We start from the raw sequence: 20260 nt of genomic DNA on the forward strand, positions 1-20260 counted from the left end.
AATTTTATATAAATTATAATGTAAGTTCTCAACAAGGCTAAGCCCGTTCCCTTTCTTTTATAACTACGTGTATTGAAATTTTAAACACATAAATTTTCTTTAGTAAACATAAGTTATAAATAGGTTAAATTGTTTAGTAAATTTTAAAATATTAGTTACGCTTTACGACCGAAGAAGCTTGAAACTATAGTAGAAAACAAATCTTGCTTCTCCTTCAAATAAAAGTTAAATTTAAAAGTGGAAAGTCCGAGGCCTTAAGTTTTTAAATTTGCTGTTTCTCACTAAGAAACTTAGTGGGCCTTACATTAAATCCCTTACATCTTAGCTCGAGGCCCTTAACTGTAACCTGCTGAGCTTATGACAGCATCAAAAATTTAAATTTATCGGAATCTCCGTCGGCCATTACGCTAATAATTGAGAATAGTTATAACCATTTGAGTTTAAAATCGAACAAAATCTACTTCTATAAATCTCCTGTAATCTAAAACCTTTAAATTTATTTATCCAAACGAACGTCCAATCAAATACTGAAGGAATATATAATTCCTCTAACAAAACCTTAAATACTCCAGTTAACTAAGTTCATAGATCATCAAACGTTTTCGACCCAATCTGGATGACAATTTTCGACCCAATTTTCGACCCATTCTTCCTCAGGATGCCGTGGTAAGAAATACACCAACTACGAACTTAGTTAACTGGAGTATTTAAGGTTTTGTTGGATGAATTTAAATTTATTAAAGAGAATTGCTGTTAAGTAGATTTTAATTATTTATAATTTTTACTTCCTGATGTAAAATGTCTTCCTTCTGTAAATTGTCATTTGAATAAATAATAATAAAATGCTAAAAATTTCTCTCTCAAAGGGGTCAATCAAGAGACGAAACCCAGCAAAGTAAAAATTCATTTTCAAAATGTCCGAAATTTATGCGTAGTCTATATTTTAAATAATGTCTAATATTTAATTTAAAAATTTTATTGTTGTGTCCTTAGAGACCATATTGTATTTGAAATATTTGTTGGAATATTGACAATATTAAGAGAATTTATTGTATTTAACATTGCTTTCAGTCCGTGTAATTACGAAATGAGATCTGATTTTTGCGTTTATCTCAAAAATAAATCTTAATTACCAATACGTCGCAAAAACAACAAAATGCTCTGTTAAGGGGTGTGATTATATATCGCTTATTAACACTTGAAAAGCGTATATAAACTTTGTTACATAATACACTTTTCTAGTTTATTAAATGTCACAAAATATTTGTTAACAGTAACCCGATGATAATTATTTGGTATTCTATTCGTTACTTATATGCAATAATTACTATTTCTTTACATCCCTTTACACATTAATAAAACTGCATCGAAAATAAAACTACCGAAACACTACTGAATTTAAATAACTAATTTTTGATACACATCCTTTCAAAATAACTAAAACTGAATTACATAAAGATAATTATAATCGATAAATCAAATAAACACAATAATTTCGAGACTGAACCGTAAACCAATTATTAAAGAAGTGTCTTCATAACTAAAAATTAAATCAGTATTTATTCTGATTTATTAATTAAGTTAATTAATAATTTTAATTTTCTAAATTACTAAGAGAAAATTTATTAACGTTTGTTTCATTATTTTTCACGTTATAATGAATATAAAAAATGTTTCAGATGTTTTGAGTCGAATAAGAGATGTTTGTGAAGATCTGACAGCTCCGAGGAATTTTTGATACGTTCTTCAACTTTAATAATCCCGAAAACACAGAATGCAGAGTTGTTGCCATCAGCAAATGAAAAATATAAATAATTATTTAAATAATTATAATATTAATTAACATACTGCAAAGATTTCTCATATAACGTGAGACTTTTCTTTTAAGTCACTAGTACCGAATTTAAATTTCGCGTAATTTAAATAAAATTCTGCTATTTGTTCTAATGAAACATTCGAAAGTTGTGTCCTGTGCGAGTGAAATTCATCTTAGTAACAGACAAAACATGAAACTGGTGAATCGCTCTGATAAAATGCGAACAAAGAACAAATCGCAAAATGTTTTCTCTGTAAATTCAATGTTAAAAACTGAACATTGCATTATGAAAATTGTTAGCTTATTACAACGAAATATCGCTGTAAACTGGACATAAAAATTAATTTAAGAAAACTGTCGTTTGGTCAGTTGTAGCATGAAACTTAACCAAAATTCTCCATAAAGACAACACTTAAAGAAGTAAGCAATTTTTCGATGTGTTGATGTGTCAACTTTCTTCAGGTAGCAATGAACAATAGGTCGTAGGTAAACTTTACCTTATTACATGATAACCAGCATACTTGCAATGAACGTACCTGTACTTTCGAATCGTGAAATTATTTCTACAATACATATCGATTTCTATTGCGTAACATTATGTATTACAACAAGCGTGTTTGAGAATCGCCTGAAAATTAAATCTTGAAGAATGTTCAAAGACGCCGCGTCAATATACCTACCTTCAGAAGGATCCTTTTGTTGAAACAAAAGAAGCATTTTATAGTGAGACACAAAGACACTTTCCCGAATTTTTTCATGAAATTCAATATCTAACAAAAATTAGTTTTTTTTTATTTTGTAAAAATGGCTGGCAGAATTACAATTTAATAAAAAGTAAAAATATATTACAGATGGATACTAGTCCAATCTTCACTGCTTGCCATGTCCAATCACCAGAAACAACTATTTCCATTGTGGAGAGAACCTTTCTTTAGAGGCTATGCTTCTGCAAAATATGCACAACAGTTTAAAATGTCTACAGGTGACAATCCCAACACAATTCAAAATATAATATTTCTTTGTAAAAAGGGCTGGCAGAATTACAAAACAAATGTACTTTATTATTTTTAAATAGATGTACAAAAATTTTATTACGTTATAACCTTCTCATTCTCGGGTTTGTAATATACAAACTTACAGTGTGCAAGTCATACTGAAGAAAACTGTACGTGTAAGTTGTATACATGCGTTTTTTTAAATATTGTACAATTTATCTTTAAATATTGTTTAGATACTGTATACGCTATTTTCTTATTAATTTAGTTTACTGATGACGGGCATAAGGCCCGAAACGTGTAAGGAAATACCGTATCAAGTAAATAAAGGTGGGAAAAGCCATGTTATTGTTACCTACACAATCTCGTGTTTAACACTTCTAGAATAATACAACACGGTTTCACGACAAATTAGTAATTATAAATACTTTATCATAGTACATTTATTCTGTTATAATTACAGAAACTATAATACAAATTTAAAAAACCATTTATTACCTAATTTACACAGTAGTTAATGTTATTTCACAGCTACTCTGTTCTTCTTTTTCCATTAACAGTATTGCACAATCTTTATGCTCTTCTTGTCGCTTCTTATACCTTTGGTGGCAAACTCCTTGTACTGCATCTCTAATTAGTTTAGGTTCGGGTTCATACAGCTAACAGCTAAGATTTATCCTACTAATCTCTTGTTTAGCAAGCAACCTGTTCTTTGATGATTCAATAGTTAAATTAACCCCAGTGTTTTTAAAATTGCTGTGTTGATTTTAAAATACACGTAATCCATCCAAATTTTTAAGTAGCTGAAGTTAAGATGTGTCTGTTTGTGTTGCGATAGCAAATCATTGCTGGTATGATTTCATTGCTTCAGCAGGTGGCTTAAGTGTATCTGAGTGTTTTTATTTCCGTATTTTTAAGTGATTTAGGATTCAGCAATAAAGTACCATGCTTTTCGTTTCTGTTTCTAAAATTTTTTATTATTTAAGTCATTTTATATTTATTGAAATAAAGACTTTTATCATTATCCTGTTGCTCATGAAAATTTATCTTCAGAACCTTTGGAGAAAAATGACAATTTCTCCAATGACGACATTTTTCTTCCTGACTGGCTATGAATCAGATCATCTGAGAATGCAATCAGTCCACGATTGTGAAGCAGATGCCAAAGAGTTACCGGCAAACACAGATTTATCTGTCATCAGATTCTGTGTAATTTACTATAAAAATGGAACCACCAAATGGTATAAAGAATTAATGTTCATACTAAAAATGACTGTATAACATTACCACGCATTGATTTTTTTTCCTGTAGATTTGTTGTAAAATATAATGTTCAGGTGCTTAATTTTCAAAAGTATAACGTAGTTTGATGATTAATACACTTTTTCTTAATTTTTCCCTATTATCCGACATTTTGCCCACCCGTTTAGATCGGATAATCCATACGCTACTGTATATGTAAAGTCATATTTAAAAAAAACCTAGAAACCAAGAGGTCGAAAAACCCAGATCTGGGTTTTAAAACCAAGGAGTGGTAACCCTGTGCAGCACTATAACACCTCATGGATATGATTCTCCTAGTATTACGTAACGTTTACGGTAAACACTTCCCAACCCCTTGTAACGCTCGTAATGATTACCTGCATGCCCAACCACAACCACGTTACGTAATTTATGCAGATGAATTACATCCGAGAAGAGTTCTCATTGGATGCGATCTTCAAACGAATTTTAAAACGCGACATACGTAAGCATGACGTTTTCGTGTGTTTAAATATAGAATTTATACATTAAGCAAATTTTTAAAAAATACTACAAAAATATTTTAATATCAAGACTGTCATTCTATTAATTTATTCAGTTATATTTTTTAAAATGTATAAATTATCAAACATTTTACATAAAATATTTTTGTTTAAAACTACCTTATTTATAATAGAAGAATTATTATACGAAAGGTAAAGAATATATCATAGGTTATTAATTTTCATGGACGATAATGTCGAGGTGAGCCGATCAATAATAAAAATGTCCTGTTATCGCCCTTTAAAATCCCTTGGATAACAATTTATCGTGTTTGACCTTGAATTATCGATTGTCATTCACTTACATTCCCGCCATCTGTCGGTGATAATCGAAACGAAATATAACTCTGGTGTTTACCCTAAATTTAGGGAGAAATCAGCAGGATGGGGGAAATTTAGGGGAAAATGTAAAGTCTGCTCATATTGGTTAGTAGAGTTTCCAAAAGACACTTGATAGTGATCCGTAGTAGGTCGCTTTATCACACGACGCTTTTTGTTCAGATGCGCTCACCTGCCTGCACTTTGAATAAAAATTTGTGTTCCTCTGGATTGTCAAAAGTCTAATACTTTTTTGATACGCATTGCACACGGAGCAAAGCTATTTAGGGAAACTTGTTTCATTTTTCGAGAGGAAACGTTTAGTTTTAGAGGTAATTTCAGATTTGTTTAAAAGGCTTTCACGACAGGAGGTGACATCACCGAAACAAACGGTCCTTACAGATTAAATCAAATGTCCGAATGTCAAGCAGTAGGAGTGGCGTGTTACAAAGGGAGTTCTGTTCTCAGTGAGCAAAAAAGGAAAACTCTAAGATGTCTAGCTAAGTTTAAAAAGTAGTATTTTTTATTGTAAATATGTAAAACAAAGTATAAAACATTATTTGAAATATTTATCCAAAAATTCAACAGATCATGCCCCGGCATCCTGTCACTCCACGTGTTCTTGTCCAAAACCACGAGAGACTTTAAATAGGTTTAAATCCACATATATAAATTCTATAAAAGAACTAACAATAGACACGTAATTCTGTAAATGATTTTATTCTCGCGATTTCAATAATACGAACATTGTTAACGTTTTCTAATAATACGTACGAAAGTAAATAATTCTAGAAGTGCTTTAAAGTGCCAATATACACAATGAACGTACGCGATATATTAATGGTAATTATACCATTAGTCATTTTAACGAATGCTCCTACGGGACAAAACTTTAAGATACGTTTGAAGAATAAACAAAGCTTACTGTCCCTCGGTTCCACAATTGATGAGAACGAAGCTTACGATGAAGATTCAAAGAGTATGTTGTCTTCACCGCAGTTTGAAAAATACGGCAATATCTTTGTTCAGAGAAGTAAATCAAATATTCGAAAATTAGACTGGCTCGTCAGGCCTTCGAGCCAAAAAAAGAGTATTATTCTACTAACGAACACGGATAAAGATACCGATGAATATAGACATAAGCAAGGTATCACTGAACAGAAAAGCTTTAAAAATTCGAGGAGTAAAGTTCAGATGCCTTCTTTTGTGGAAAATTATAAAAAGTACAAAGAATCGTATTTTAAGCGAAAATATGCAAATAAAGAACTCGAATCAAAAAAAGGAATGGAAGAAATGGGAAAATTGGATAACAATGCTCGGTTTTGGGATGAGAATCATTTTAAAACTCGTCTCAACAGAATGTTAATTGGTCCAATCAGGCAGAAAGGCGACGAAAATAAATTACCAGAAGGTAGAACTGGTTTTAAAGTGAACAGAAAGCTTACCGAGCATGAAACGAAGGTCGTAATGAAAAAAATAGGCCGAGCAATTTTCATAGTATTGGTTGCTTTCGTTGTAGTATCGTTTATATCTCTACTCGCTACTGCGCTCGTGCACATTTTCTCCAAAATATGTCGCGAAACACCATCTAAACAAGAGAAATACGAAGGACCCCAGCCAAAGTCCGTCTTCTTCGTCGATATCGATCCATCTCTGCGTGAAGAGGACGAGATACAGAAGTCCGAATCGGCTAGTCACGTTAGTTCGCAAGAAGCACGTAAAGAAACTGTTTTGTCACTGGAGGAAATACCGGGAGACAATGCTATCGAGGAAACAACTCCGTTATTATCTTCAAAATCAACATCACCGAAAAATAAAAAGGATAACAACCATTCGTCTTCCTCCAGTGGAGTCCAAACTGTACAGACGATGGTCAAAATTAAAACTCCTGGTTCCGGTAGCGTAGAAACCAGATATAGCTCCGTATCTTACGCCAGTGATTCGTCTGAGAAAGAGGAAGAAACCGATTTAGACATTGACGTCAACTTATCCAAACACCTAAACAGAACTAATTCATACGAAGATGAGACTTACGATTTTCTAAAATCTTCCGGAGTGCAGTCTGAAAATGTCTCGCGTGCTCTCCCGAAATCGAACGAGGATCCCGATTCATTTCAAGACATAACAACACAGAAAGTCGAGTTTTCATTAAACGATAGAGCGCACGATCTGTACACGGTTCATACTATAGAACACACCAACCTGACATCGGTTCTTCAAATGAAAAAAGGGTGTTTGAAGAACTCAAACCGAGTAAATCATTGCGGAGATGCGTACAACAGATCGTCTGTGGATCGTGGTCTAAACTCAAAGGCGATTTTAAAACAAATCATATCTTAAATGGATTGACCGGCAAAGAAGTTGAAAAATCTAAAGTGGATCTTTGCACGATTTTAGACAAAGCGAACGAAAGATTAATCGAGGAAGAAGAAGATTTCGTGAAGAAAGAAAGAAATTCACCACATCAATACAAAGACTTGGTTTCGAAGAATAATCTATGAAATCGTCAATTAAGAGGACAAAATACAGAAATTTTACCCGATACAATCGAAAATTTTACTTCTAAAAGAAATGCTGTTACTACAAAAGAATTTATTCATTTAGACATGGATGAAATTTGGGAATAGAAGTGCCGCCAAACGATAACAAAATTTATTTTTTAAATAATTTAATAATTCATTTCTAAATACATTAATATGATTAGTTATTTCGTGTAAGTTTAATTGGAAATAAATATTTTTAGAATTTCATTGTTTTCATTTTAAAATTGTAGAAAAATTACCCCTTTATAAATAATACCAGTAGATTTTAAGAAATGTGGAATGTTTTTCATATTAATGTTTACAATACCAGTATGTATTGTTCTATCAGAGACAGTATACGTAGTATATTTAAGTTAAATATACTACGAACTAAACACATTTAAAATACAAAATTCTTTGGAATATTTTGAGCTATTTGAACCCAGAAAATAAATTACAGCAATATGCACAATTCTCTAATAAGTTCTTTTCGACCATATATTTCTACGCTGTGGCATCCTTATAGTTGATACATCTGTTCAAAAGATTACTTCTTTAAATTTCAACTTTTTTTAAATTCATCGCTAATGTTGGTGAGTGTACCGGTTTTATAATGCTAGCTTCCTCTCTTTCTACCGCTTTGCGCCATTCTAGACAAAGCCGTACGTGTGTTCTTTAAGGCGTTTATTGAGGTTTGTGTTTGTAACCCCTAAGTATTCTTTCTCCAAACCCAAATGTTCATTTTTATACAACATTCTGTATACTCCAGCTTGCTCTCCTTTTTTATCATTCCTTAAAAGGTCATAAATGATGGGCGCTCTCTTGAAAATCTCTCTGGGAGTCTTGGTAATTTGCTATTTCATTCATAACACCAGTCATGTCCTTCTTATACGTAAACTTAGTTATTTTGTTCTTTCTTGTTATCATTCTCTTTCTATTCTTCGTATAACTCCTTATTACTTTTTCAATTACAATAGTTTCATATCCTTTGTGCGCCAATGTGTTCATAACTGTTTTGTACGAAAAGAACAGTCATAAATGTTCCACAATTTTTAAATACCTAAAGATGGCGTGTAAAACAGGTTGAAAACGTTCGTTACAGTTAATAAATAATTCTCAGTGAGATAAGGTGTTGTTGTGGAAGTTATTAATCTATGATTTAGTTTTAAAATATTTCGTACGTAATTAATTTTCAGAATATTGAAGGCGGGACATTACGTTTTCATAAGGTTAATTATGGACTATTTACAAGACGAAAACGCACCTACTTACAAAAATTAATTAATCAAGCATAATCTTGTATAAGTTTGTTAAACAATAAAGTAGGCACTAATACTTGTTATCGCAAATACTGTATTTTATAACAATCTGTCTTCTATAATAAATTTAAATTTAAATCATATGATATTTAAAAAAATTAAAGTTCCACATTTATTTTTATTTGTTTTTAAAACTAAATTATTAAATAGACATTTAATAATCTATTTTGTACACTAAATGTTAGTTTATCTTATTATTTATCTATATATATAATCGAGATGGGTTGATAATAATAATAATCAGCGCAGAGCCCAAACAGTTGGGAGTTGAAAATTGAAATTTGGTACACAGATAGGGTACGTCATGTGAACGTACACTAAGAAGGGATTTTTCGAAATTCCCCGTGGGGGAGAGGTTGTTAACAATGGAAATGTTAACAACGGAAGTGTTAAGTAACAATGACTGTGTTAATTAAATACAGTAAATAAACCGTACGTAATTATACAAAAAAATTAAGTTCACTCAAAACTTCAACAAACAGCATGCAAATTCGCCCAAGTTTTAGCTTCAAATCGAAATATTTATGTGAGAATGTCGCAAAAGTCTACTTATTTTTAATCATATTTTTTTCGTGAAATTTTTCAATAAATACCAGTTCATTACACTATTCGTTATTACTAAACCTTTAGTTCATAATCATGGACTTCCATAAAAAGACAATCGTGTATCAAGTGCTTTAATATTACGTAACCTCAATTAAAGTATTTAGTGGTTAGAAGCATAACGTGAAACATAAGCAAATCTCCATGGAGAAAATATCTTTTTAATTCGAATTTAATATAATAAAGTATTATCGAACAATGATCATCAATAATGAATTATTGATGATCATTGTTCAATAATACATTCGGCCTAAATTTCTACACTTCAAAATCTCAAACATCAGTAAAGATTTAGATTCAAATGGTAGGTGATATACTATTCAATTATTATGCCTTTGTGTCCTTTATAATAGCTGAAATTTATCTTTGTATACTAGTACATTTATCAATTAACAGGACTAAGTCCTGTTAATTGATAAATGTACTAGTATACAAAGATAAATTTCAGGTAGGTGATATAATTCGGTTCTCCAAACTGATGATAGAAAATCAGTCGTTTGCATTACCATTGCATTTTAAGCGAAGAAATTCTGAAAATTTTAATCGTTTTTAAGTTATAAATAATTAATATTTAACTTGAAACAAACATTAAAATTAATAAGAAACTCTTTCAGGTAAACCTTCCTCCGGAGAAACATAATACTGGAAAGCTGTTTTGTAAAATTTGCAAAATAATCTTCAAAAGTCCTTCTCAGCTACGAATTCATCTGAAAAGTCACTCAAGAGAACTTCGTCCTGGCGAGGAAATTTCGTCTTCTTCCAAGGTACGATTTGAAATGCCTTATATAATATAACTTAGAATCAATATACGGTAGCATAAAACCACAAAAATAATCTCTTTCCCTTTTCATCCCTTTGATCGTTTGTGGTAATTTAAATTTAATGAATTATTATATAAGTGCGTATTGAATAACTAATTATGAAAGAACCACATCGTCCATAAGTCAAATATTTAGTGACAAATTTAAAGAGTATTGCTTCGTATGCATTTGAATGTTTGTTATATCAGGGGTTTACTTGTTTTGTTTAACTGATGAATATGGACCAGTTTCCTACAAAAGTCTTCCCGGGGAATTTTTATGAGAAACTGGCAGATGGCTGATGGAAAATGTGAGAGATGACCCAAGTTGAATTGTTTATATCACCTATCCTATCGTTAGGTATGGATCTGGTAACAGATATAATTTTAAACTATACAGCAGAGTTTAGACATTTATGCATCTGTTTCATATATTTATAAATATATGCGTAGTTACAGCTTCATAGCTTACAATTTTCGAAATATTTCTTCATACCCATCACGAGTTTAGACAAGTTCGTAATAATGACTGCCAAGTAGTGTGGGGAAGATCCGATATATCAAGACAGACATCAATAAACATTGTTGCAGCTGTTTGTTCAGATTACATGCTTGATTCCCTAGTTTTGTAGATATCAACGTAACCTCCTCGGCCATCTAACCATCTTGTAGCAAAAATCACTGTAAATAGCAAACGATTAAACAATTTATTTGGATGTACTATACATAAAAATGAGAAAATTTATTTCAAAATATTAAAAAACCTTCAAAATTAATTAGTAGTAAGCTCGAAGATAGAACGAATACTTTTAAAAAATATTCTATTTTTTCCCACAGGAAAGTAAGGTCGCTAAAAAACATGACTTCAGTGAACAGCGCGATATTTCTTCAGAAACTAGTCAATACGAGCGACACAGCTCCGGCACTGAAAAACAAGTAATCAAAGAAGACTATACTGACAAATACGAGGAATCGATCGCCCAACATCAAATCAAATCTAAAATTCCCGTTTTAGAAACTACAGAACAAGTCGTTTGTAGTGAAATCACACCGATACCTGAAAAATACAGCCATGAATCTGAAAAAGAAACAAGCGGAGATGATCTCTCTGATATGTACGAAAAATGGATTGCGAAACATTCTTTTACGGCAGAATTTCCCGATCTAGAAATTACAGAAGTAGACTTTTCTACTGAAATCACACCAATACCAGGAGGATACAGCTATGAATCTGAAAAAAAAACGAGAGATGATCGTTCTGACATATATGAAAAATGGATTGTGGAACATTCTAATGAAAAATTTCCCGTTTTCGATCTCTCAGAAAAAGTCTTTTTTACAGAGAACACACTAATAAAAGACGTAGAAAGTATCCATAGTTCTGGAACAAAAGAAGATGATGATTCTCCTGCACAACAGAACGAAAGCACACAACCAACTGCCTCAGAACATCCCGTCCTAGATTTTGAAGAAGATCGAAAAATTTAACCTCTTAACAGTGAAGGACGAGAATAGTCGTCCAAGACGATCGAGTGGCAGTGGTGAAGGACGACTATAGTCGTTAAAAAATTCTTATAAAATACCTGGAGCAATTCGTAAATATAAAATTTTAGACGGCCATCTATCGACATAAATCGAATTTAAATTTCCCGCCGTCATCTGATTGGTTAAAAAAATTAATATTCCTAATTGGCTCGCGTCAGAAAAAAGTAGGTGTGACTTCTGTAAATGACGATATCGGGAGAGCACCGATGCAACCGGAAAAAGTAAACAGCCTACGTCATTAGTCTAACGGTCCTTGTCTGACCTACTTTTCGTAGAATCAACATTGGAGTAAGCTGTAGTAAAACGTAGTAGTTTATAGTAAAACGGTCTTCTCTAATATTCATAGTACTTTGTAAAGCTTGGATTTCAATTTAATAAGTATTATTTAATTCAGAAACATTATAAATACATCATTAAGTAAGAGAATAATGAACAACTTTATTTTTTAGTATAATACAATTTACAAAATCGAAAGTTCGTTTATCGTAATATTATAAAAAACTACATCGAAACATACAAAGTCACCTAATTTACTTAAATTCAGTTCATTATACAACTGTCGATACTCTTGCCTTCCTCAGTTTCCTCAAACAAAATACGAAAACTTCAATTAATTCTATAAATATTTAAGCGCCATTACTATTCGAATAAACTGTAATTACAAATATAAATGAAAAATATTTTCGACATAAACCCTAGGCAATAATTATCAAAACAAAATTCTTCAAGTATAAATTTTTCTGTATAAATGTCAGCAATCCAATGTGTGAACTACGTTCTCTAACGTAGTAAAACAAACTAAGTTGCAGTACAACAATACACATAAACACAAATAAATTAGTAGCTCAATAATACATACTTTCATTTATATCCATATGTTATATCCAAAAGTCAGTTCTCCCAAATTGTCAAAAAATAAATTATTTTCAACTTTTCTTTTTGTAAAGTAGCATATTCTGAAAAACAAGTTCTATATTCAGCGTAAAATTTCCACTTTTTATCCGTTAAAAACAACGCAAAATGTATGGATCCACGTAATAAAAAATTATCGCAGTGAACTTCGAAAAAACCAGAAACACAGATACACCAGACTGCACTGTACAAAATTTTGCCACGAACTGATTCATATTTTAATGCACCTGTGAATAATTTCATCACATGACGAAAAGTTTTTGAATAAAAGCTAAAAGTTTTTAAAAATTCTTTCATAAAATCCGATAAATTTAATTAATACACAATAACTAGATCTGTTTAATAAAGATTAATAATTTTCCATTATAATTATGCAAATTAGATATAAAAAAGATCATCGCGCAAATTCTCCCGCGAACCATGGATGACTCTTACTTCATCTGGATTGAAGTTTTCTGCAAAATAGTGAAAATTTTTATATAATTATTTTACTAATCTAGTCAAATTTAAATAATATAAAATGTCTAGATCTGTTTAATAAAGATTAGTAATGTACTATCATTAATATGCAAATTAGATATGACAAAGATCACTGTGGGAAAATTCCCGCCAAGATAAAAATAGCTTTCGGTCACGTGATCACCAAGAAATACGCCTTAAATTTAATGTTTGTGTACAAATTAATTCATTTTAACTAATGTCATCGTTTAAAATTTAATGTTTCTGTAAAAATTAGTAAATTGTAACAAATTTCATCAAAGACAACAGAATAATTTTCAGCTCATAAAAACTCTACAATAAATGATTATTTCTTCGAAAGACGTCGATATGCACGAATAAATAATAAATATACAATAATGCTTTTATCCATTTTAAGTGGATAATGTAAAAATTAAGCTATTTAATTTGTTTGGCTTTTATAATTTAGTTTCCGAATATTTTACTGTGAAATTTCATTTAGTAAACAGAAACAAAGACAAGCTATTAATTATAAACAGGACAATAGAATAATTTTTACGTAAATTGAGTGAAAATACAGAAAAAAACAAATTATATCAAAGATGGGGACAAACAAGCTTACATCCCCAGAACAGAGCTTATAATTTGTTGTGAATTTCAGCCTGTTCCTACTTTGACTGTTTTATGTTGGTAAAAAGTTAATGTTTTAAGATGTTCTTAGTGAAGAAAGATAAAAGTATCGAAATATAATATTCACACACACAAAAATATTCATGTATGTCGACATTAGAAATTTGAAATCAATTATAGAATGTCCTGGATAGAGATATCGTGTGATTGTCTGTTTCTTCTGTCTTATTTTGTTTTTCTACGTGAAAATAAGATATCTTTTATAACTATTGATAATATAAACATTTTGTTTCTTTATATATTACTTCAATTACAGCTGCAAACTTTAACACATGGAGCATGTGAGAAAGTATTATTGTATAGATTATTATATTTTTATGAATACAACTGAGACTCGTGACAATATATATTAACCTACTTTAAGTGTAAATATTTTATTTAGAATCATTTTAAACGTTATTATTACGTCAAATTATGAAATGGAATGTTCCAAGTATAGGAGTAAGAGGGAGGGGAAAGAAGCCATGCGTGGGGAAAAAATGAGTTTTTATCTAAATTATAATAAAATTTACTTATATTTACGAGAAATATCGATAATTTTCTTTTGGAGAAATGTATCTTGATAAAATTAATTATCTATATGAATGAAACTTTCAATAATACATTAGTTACAATGACTGACGTTCCTTTCTTACCCTTTCTGTAGTATGTCTTATTATTAAACATAGTTTCCTAGATTTATAATGTGTAAAAAAAAAATGGAAAATTCTGTTAATTTGTAAACGCAGATACTATCACATAACAAGCATACTGTATCCTCTGTATATTTAAAGTCAGTTATTCGCGATTGAATTTTTCTAAATAAACCTGTTTAATCTCGTAATTTATTTGACAGAAAGAAATTGTTTATGGCTGTATTTCATTTATCTAATGTTTTTCTCGTGATATTATTTCTAATATCGGAAAAAAATATACATTTCTAATATGGACATACATCAATATTTTTAATTCTGAATATTATATTTCGATACTTTTATCTTTCTTCACTAAAAACAAAGTACTTTTATTTTGAAAAATTAACTTTTTCCTAAGATAAAACAGTCGAAGTGGGAACCAGGCTGAAAATGACAATGAGTATATGAGCTCTGTTCGAGGGATGTCAGCTTATTCGTCCCATCTTTGATATAATTCGTTTTTTTTCTGTATTTACACTCAATTCACGTAAAAATTATTCTATTGTCCTGTTTATAATTAATAGCTTGTCTTTGTTTCTGTTTACTAAATGGAATTTCACAGTAAAATATTCGGAAACTAAATTATAAAAGCCAAACAAATTAAATAGCTTAATTTTTACAATAGCCACTTAAAATGGATAAAAGCATTATTGTATATTTATTATTTATTCGTGCATATCGACGTCTTTCGAAGAAATAATTATTTATTGTAGAGTTTTTATGAGCTGAAAATTATTCTATTGTCTTTGATGAAATTTGTTACAATTTACTAAATTTTACAGAAACATTAAATTTTAAACGATGACATTAGTTAAAGTGTATTAATTTGTACACAAACATTAAATTTAATGCGTATTTCTTGGTGATCACGTGACCGAAAGCTATTTTTATTTTGGCGGGAATTTTCCAACAGTGATCTTTGTCATATCTAATTTGCATATTAATGATAGTACATTACTAATCTTTATTAAACAGATCTAGTTATTGTGTATTAATTAAATTTATCGGATTTTATGAAAGAATTTTTAAAAACTTTTAGCTTTTATTCAAAAACTTTTCGTCATGTAATGAAATTATTCACAGGTGCATTAAAATATGAATCAGTTTGTGGCAAAATTTTGTAAAATGCAGTCTGGTGTATCTGTGTTTCTGGTTTTTTCGAAGTTCACTGCGATAATTTTTTATTACGTGGATCCATACATTTCGCGTTGTTTTTAACGGATAAAAGGTGGAAATTTTACGCTGAATATAGAACTTGTTTTTCAGAATATGCTACTTTACAAAAAGAAAAGTTGAAAATAATTTATTTTTGACAATTTTGGAGAACTGACTTTTGGATATAACATATGGATATAAATGAAAGTATGTATTATTGAGCTACTAATTTATTTGTGTTTATGTGTATTGTTGTACTGCAACTTAGTTTGTTTTACTACGTTACAGAACGTAGGTCACACATTGGATTTCTGACATAAAACTGTCGGCATTTTCAGAGTGAAGCGGACCTTCTCAATGAAGTGTGTTTTAGGGAAGTTATGCTTTTTTTTTTCTGATGCATGCCAATTGTGAAAATTGTTTTTAAAATTAAATATCGGTCAATGACAATAACATATGTTATAAATGTGAAGATGAATATAAAAATATTTTTACATTTTTTTATTGTTATGTTGTTTCTTAAAGATTAATTTATTTAAATTTATTATATGTCACGTAGGTTTATTTACAAAATGCTAATATTTTAATTCGCTTTAATATTTCGGTGTAAATTTGAACAACGAATTTTAAAATTTTAAATAAACGATATACTGAAATTTTCTTTTATTTACAATGATTACATCACTTCTACAGAAAGTAGAACACGAGACGACCTTCACCCACATTTCAGTCTGGGGGAAAGGCCGCCAGGCGTCGTAGTTGTAAACGTAACAACTTTTACGTCATCTATTGTTGTGGATGAAATTCGTTGAACTGTCAATTACATTTTCTTGAATTTGATTCGAAAATTGAAAAAAATCGTCATGACTTAAATGCCTAAAACTTTAAAAAATTATATAAAATTGAAAATGAATTAAAAACTTTTGAAAAAATCGTATCGGATAGAAAATCAAAAAAGAATTTAATATAAATTTGAAAAAAAAATTTTAGCAAAAAATTACCGCGAAAAAAATTCACATATAAAAAAATTATGTGACAATAAAGAACGATTTTTTCTTTACAAGACGTAACTGTTTAAAATTTTTTTTCCTAAACGGAAACGAGAAAAACGCGTGGGAAAATTTTTAAGAATTTTCCCACGGTTTACCTCCACAACTAACTGGTAGCGCGGCGTCCGACTGTTCCACTGTTAAGAGGTTAAGAGAATTGCCTTTAGAAGCAATTCGCTTTAGCTTTTGAAGCATTTCGATTGAATACATAAAATATTTCAACAATTTTTCTTTTCATTAAAAATTTAATATATCGAAAATTACAATAAATTCTTGAAATTGCTGCTTTTAATAAAAACGAAAAAATATAATAAATTACGAATATCTCTAATTTCACGCGTAATTTTTTTTTACTTTCGAATTTTAATTTAGAAAATTGAATCGAAAAGATGTAACGTTGATTTAGCATTAACATCCAGTGGAAGAATTGTACTACGTTTAAAAGAAATTACTACAGAAGAATAATATTAAATGTATCATTCAAATAAGTTATATTTATTGTAATATAAAGCAAAGAAAAGCAAACTAATATTTACATTTTGAATGTGTTCAAGTGAATAATCAACTAACCACAGTAAGAGAATTATTCTACTCTGACCAATGTAACAGGAAGGACAGTGTAGATTATTTTACATCAACCAGCTGATGTCTCCAACTAAACATTATAACGGTTAGCGCTTGAAACCAGGGCCAGTGGGTGGGGTGAGGCATTGGAACAATGATACCAGGTGACACATGAAGAGAAGCGGTTTCTTGGCGTCAAGCAAACTAATGCGATTTTTTCAGTTCTTAGTTGCATTCTGTTTATTAGCAGGTCAGGTAACTTGTAATTTTTTGAACTTAGTGAAAAGCTTTTCATCTCTGCTTAGTAGGTCGATATTGATCAGTTATGGCTGTATTTTTATGGGTTGTTTATTCATGATATATTTAACAAGAACGGACCAGAACATGATACTGAGAAAAAAAAGAATAGTGCAATAAAGAGAAGAAATATAGTAGCAGAAGTGAATGGTACCTCTGCTATGAAAATTTTGTTGATTTCGCGACTTGGTGAAATATGGGTGATTTGAAACGTAAACTTATAATAGAAAATGGTCCAATACAAGTTACCGTAATTGATTTTCTTAAAAATATCAGTGACAGACATTCTCTTGCTTTTTTTAAGAAAAAATAATATCACTTGCAAAAAATTTGAAGTAAAAGTAGCTAATGTATTGAAATTTTTCAAAACCAGTTAGTTTTTTTTTATAATCCTAAACATTGCTTCACATTTTGTGGAAACACCAATTGGAAAATTATTGAGCGAACCAAAGTTAAAAAAACATGGAATGCTTCCAAAATCGGATAGAGCTAGACAATTTGTCTAGTGAACTTTCGAATCTTTTCTTCTATTAGAAAGAAATTTCAAAAATTACTGTTGCTATTATTAATTAACGATTCTAAATATTATAGTGTTGAGATCTGGATAGGCCACATATTCTTTGAATAAAAATTTTCTAATACTTAAATCTCAAAAACTCCCATTTGTATGTTAACCTAAAATTCTTTATTTATTTTTTAATATCTTGTTTCTTTGATAAATTTTATTAATATTTTATTAAATTAATGTAATGAAAACACAAAAATATAGCAACATCCTGTAAAAAACTGACAAGATTTTTCTTTTTATAGAAAAAAGGGAAATTCAGTTTCCTTTCTACGCACCTTACCTTGGTTTTCTCACACTATCTGGCTGAATGACACATCTGATCTTCCTGTCAGCTGGTGATTAGAGGAATAAAGAGATAAAAGAGCAAATTTCCAATCTTCCGGAGGCTGTTCTCGGCAAATTTGTCAGATTCCTTGGCCACTCTCCTCGAGCTTGTCCTGCAACGTTATTAGAAGGCGAAACTCCTGCTCCTCCCTGCGTCAGGATCTGAGAAAAATGTCTAACGACGTAATAAGAACTATCTTGTAAACTCTTTCTCTCGGTTATTAGGGAATCTAGGTCCCTGCTTTAATTCCGTTCGTGTACTTTATTTTTTTTTTCCTTCTTATTATTTCCCTTATTCATTAAACTTTGATTTTGCTTTTGTTTAAATGGCCTCGTTTATGTCTCAATATATATACACCGACGTCTTATCAGGAGTCCACGCTCCCTTCCTCTTGGACAACTTTAATTTTTATATTATTCCCGCCGGCCTAACGCGTTAATTCGGTTAGGGTCGCACAATTTTAACAGGAAGGTCCTACGGACGTCCTGTAACCCACCAAGGAACTTCGGTACTTTGAAGCCGTCTACTGACAAAGTGGGCGGTACGAGTGACCTCTCGTGACCCTGGATTTCCCACAATAGTATTGTTTTTGACTGTACTGCTGTTACCAGCAGAATCGAAGTCTCTGGTACGGAAGCAAGATTCCGAATAAGTTACAAAAAATATTACATCATAACCAAGGTGATTATTTTTACTAACTTGATAAATTATAATTATTTAATATATAAATTAAAGTAAATCTTCCTGAGATGACTACTCCTACTCAGCACTTTAGGAGAAAAATCTTCGTGTGTATCACCTTTACCTTTGTATAGGTCCTAGAATCGTCTTCTGTCTCGAGAGTCGAGAACGTTCGTCATTGAATTGTGTAATGAAAAATTAAGCAAACATTTTATGAGGAACCATTGGAATTGTTAAGCGAGGGATCACATGAGAGGATCCATACTTTTTGCGAACCGAAAATAATCTTTCTTTCGTTATTCGCACTTAATTAAATTGATAGATGAGTGTATTTATTAGTTGCTATCCATGTATATTTTAGTGATAGACATTAATAAATTATATTTTTCTTTATATTTCTCGTTAGTTGAGCGAATAACTTCTGCGTTGTTGGTCTTGCACCTTCCTCCGTTTTGTTACCCCTCGTACAGAAAGGTTTCCTGTAAGCCGAAATTCACGGGTATTAGTAGATATCCCGACCCGTGACCAATTTTATTTGTCACGATTCTGAGCTGTTGCCGTACATCTCATACAGCCGTCTTTCTCTTCCGCTCATCGAAATGTGTGTGTTTGTGCCTCTGACGATAGAAGGAACGTGCTACTCAACTTTTCCGATATGAAACTTTCAATTTCTTACACATTTGCAACAGCTAGAAGAATGTCTCTCTTTTTCAATATACGATTGTATAAAGACAAGTCTATTTCTACACCAAACACAGAAACTCTCATATGTAATCCCGTTCTATCGCGCCGTTTTAGTCAATATACGACATCGATACATACCGCGATTTAAAGTAGTTAACAAAGATTTTTCTGGTGGATTACTCAGTATCTAGTATTAATTGTAGCCAAGTGTAATAATTTTATTTAAACTTTTTTATTCCCGACACTTGCAAAATCTCACAAGAGACTGAAATTTCACCATTTTTTCCTCGAGTAACATATTGGAAAATGATTGGTTCGGCTTGCTTCCAAAGGCGATGCTTAACATCTGGTACCATTTTGTCAAAGATTACTTTAGGAAATATTGCGAAAAATAAATCTGTAAGAAATAAATTAGTCAAATGAAATGAATTTAAATTCATCTGTTTAAATTTAATCTTTATGAAAAGATATATTAAGTAA

The 20260-nt window shown here is 30.7% G+C and overlaps 1 long non-coding RNA gene across 1 annotated transcript; it reads left to right on the forward strand.

Annotated features, from left to right (window-relative positions):
* The first annotated feature begins 9527 nt into the window (after window positions 1–9527).
* Window positions 9528–11219, forward strand: LOC136980905 (uncharacterized). The gene is made up of 3 exons (XR_010881621.1): window positions 9528–9682; window positions 9993–10142; window positions 11015–11219. It is a non-coding gene; the product is annotated as an uncharacterized lncRNA (long non-coding RNA).
* The last annotated feature ends 9041 nt before the right edge of the window (window positions 11220–20260 follow it).

Source organism: Centruroides vittatus, unplaced genomic scaffold (genome assembly GCF_030686945.1).
Source record: "Centruroides vittatus isolate TY-2023 unplaced genomic scaffold, ASM3068694v2 contig_732, whole genome shotgun sequence".
NCBI classification, from domain to species: domain Eukaryota; kingdom Metazoa; phylum Arthropoda; class Arachnida; order Scorpiones; family Buthidae; genus Centruroides; species Centruroides vittatus.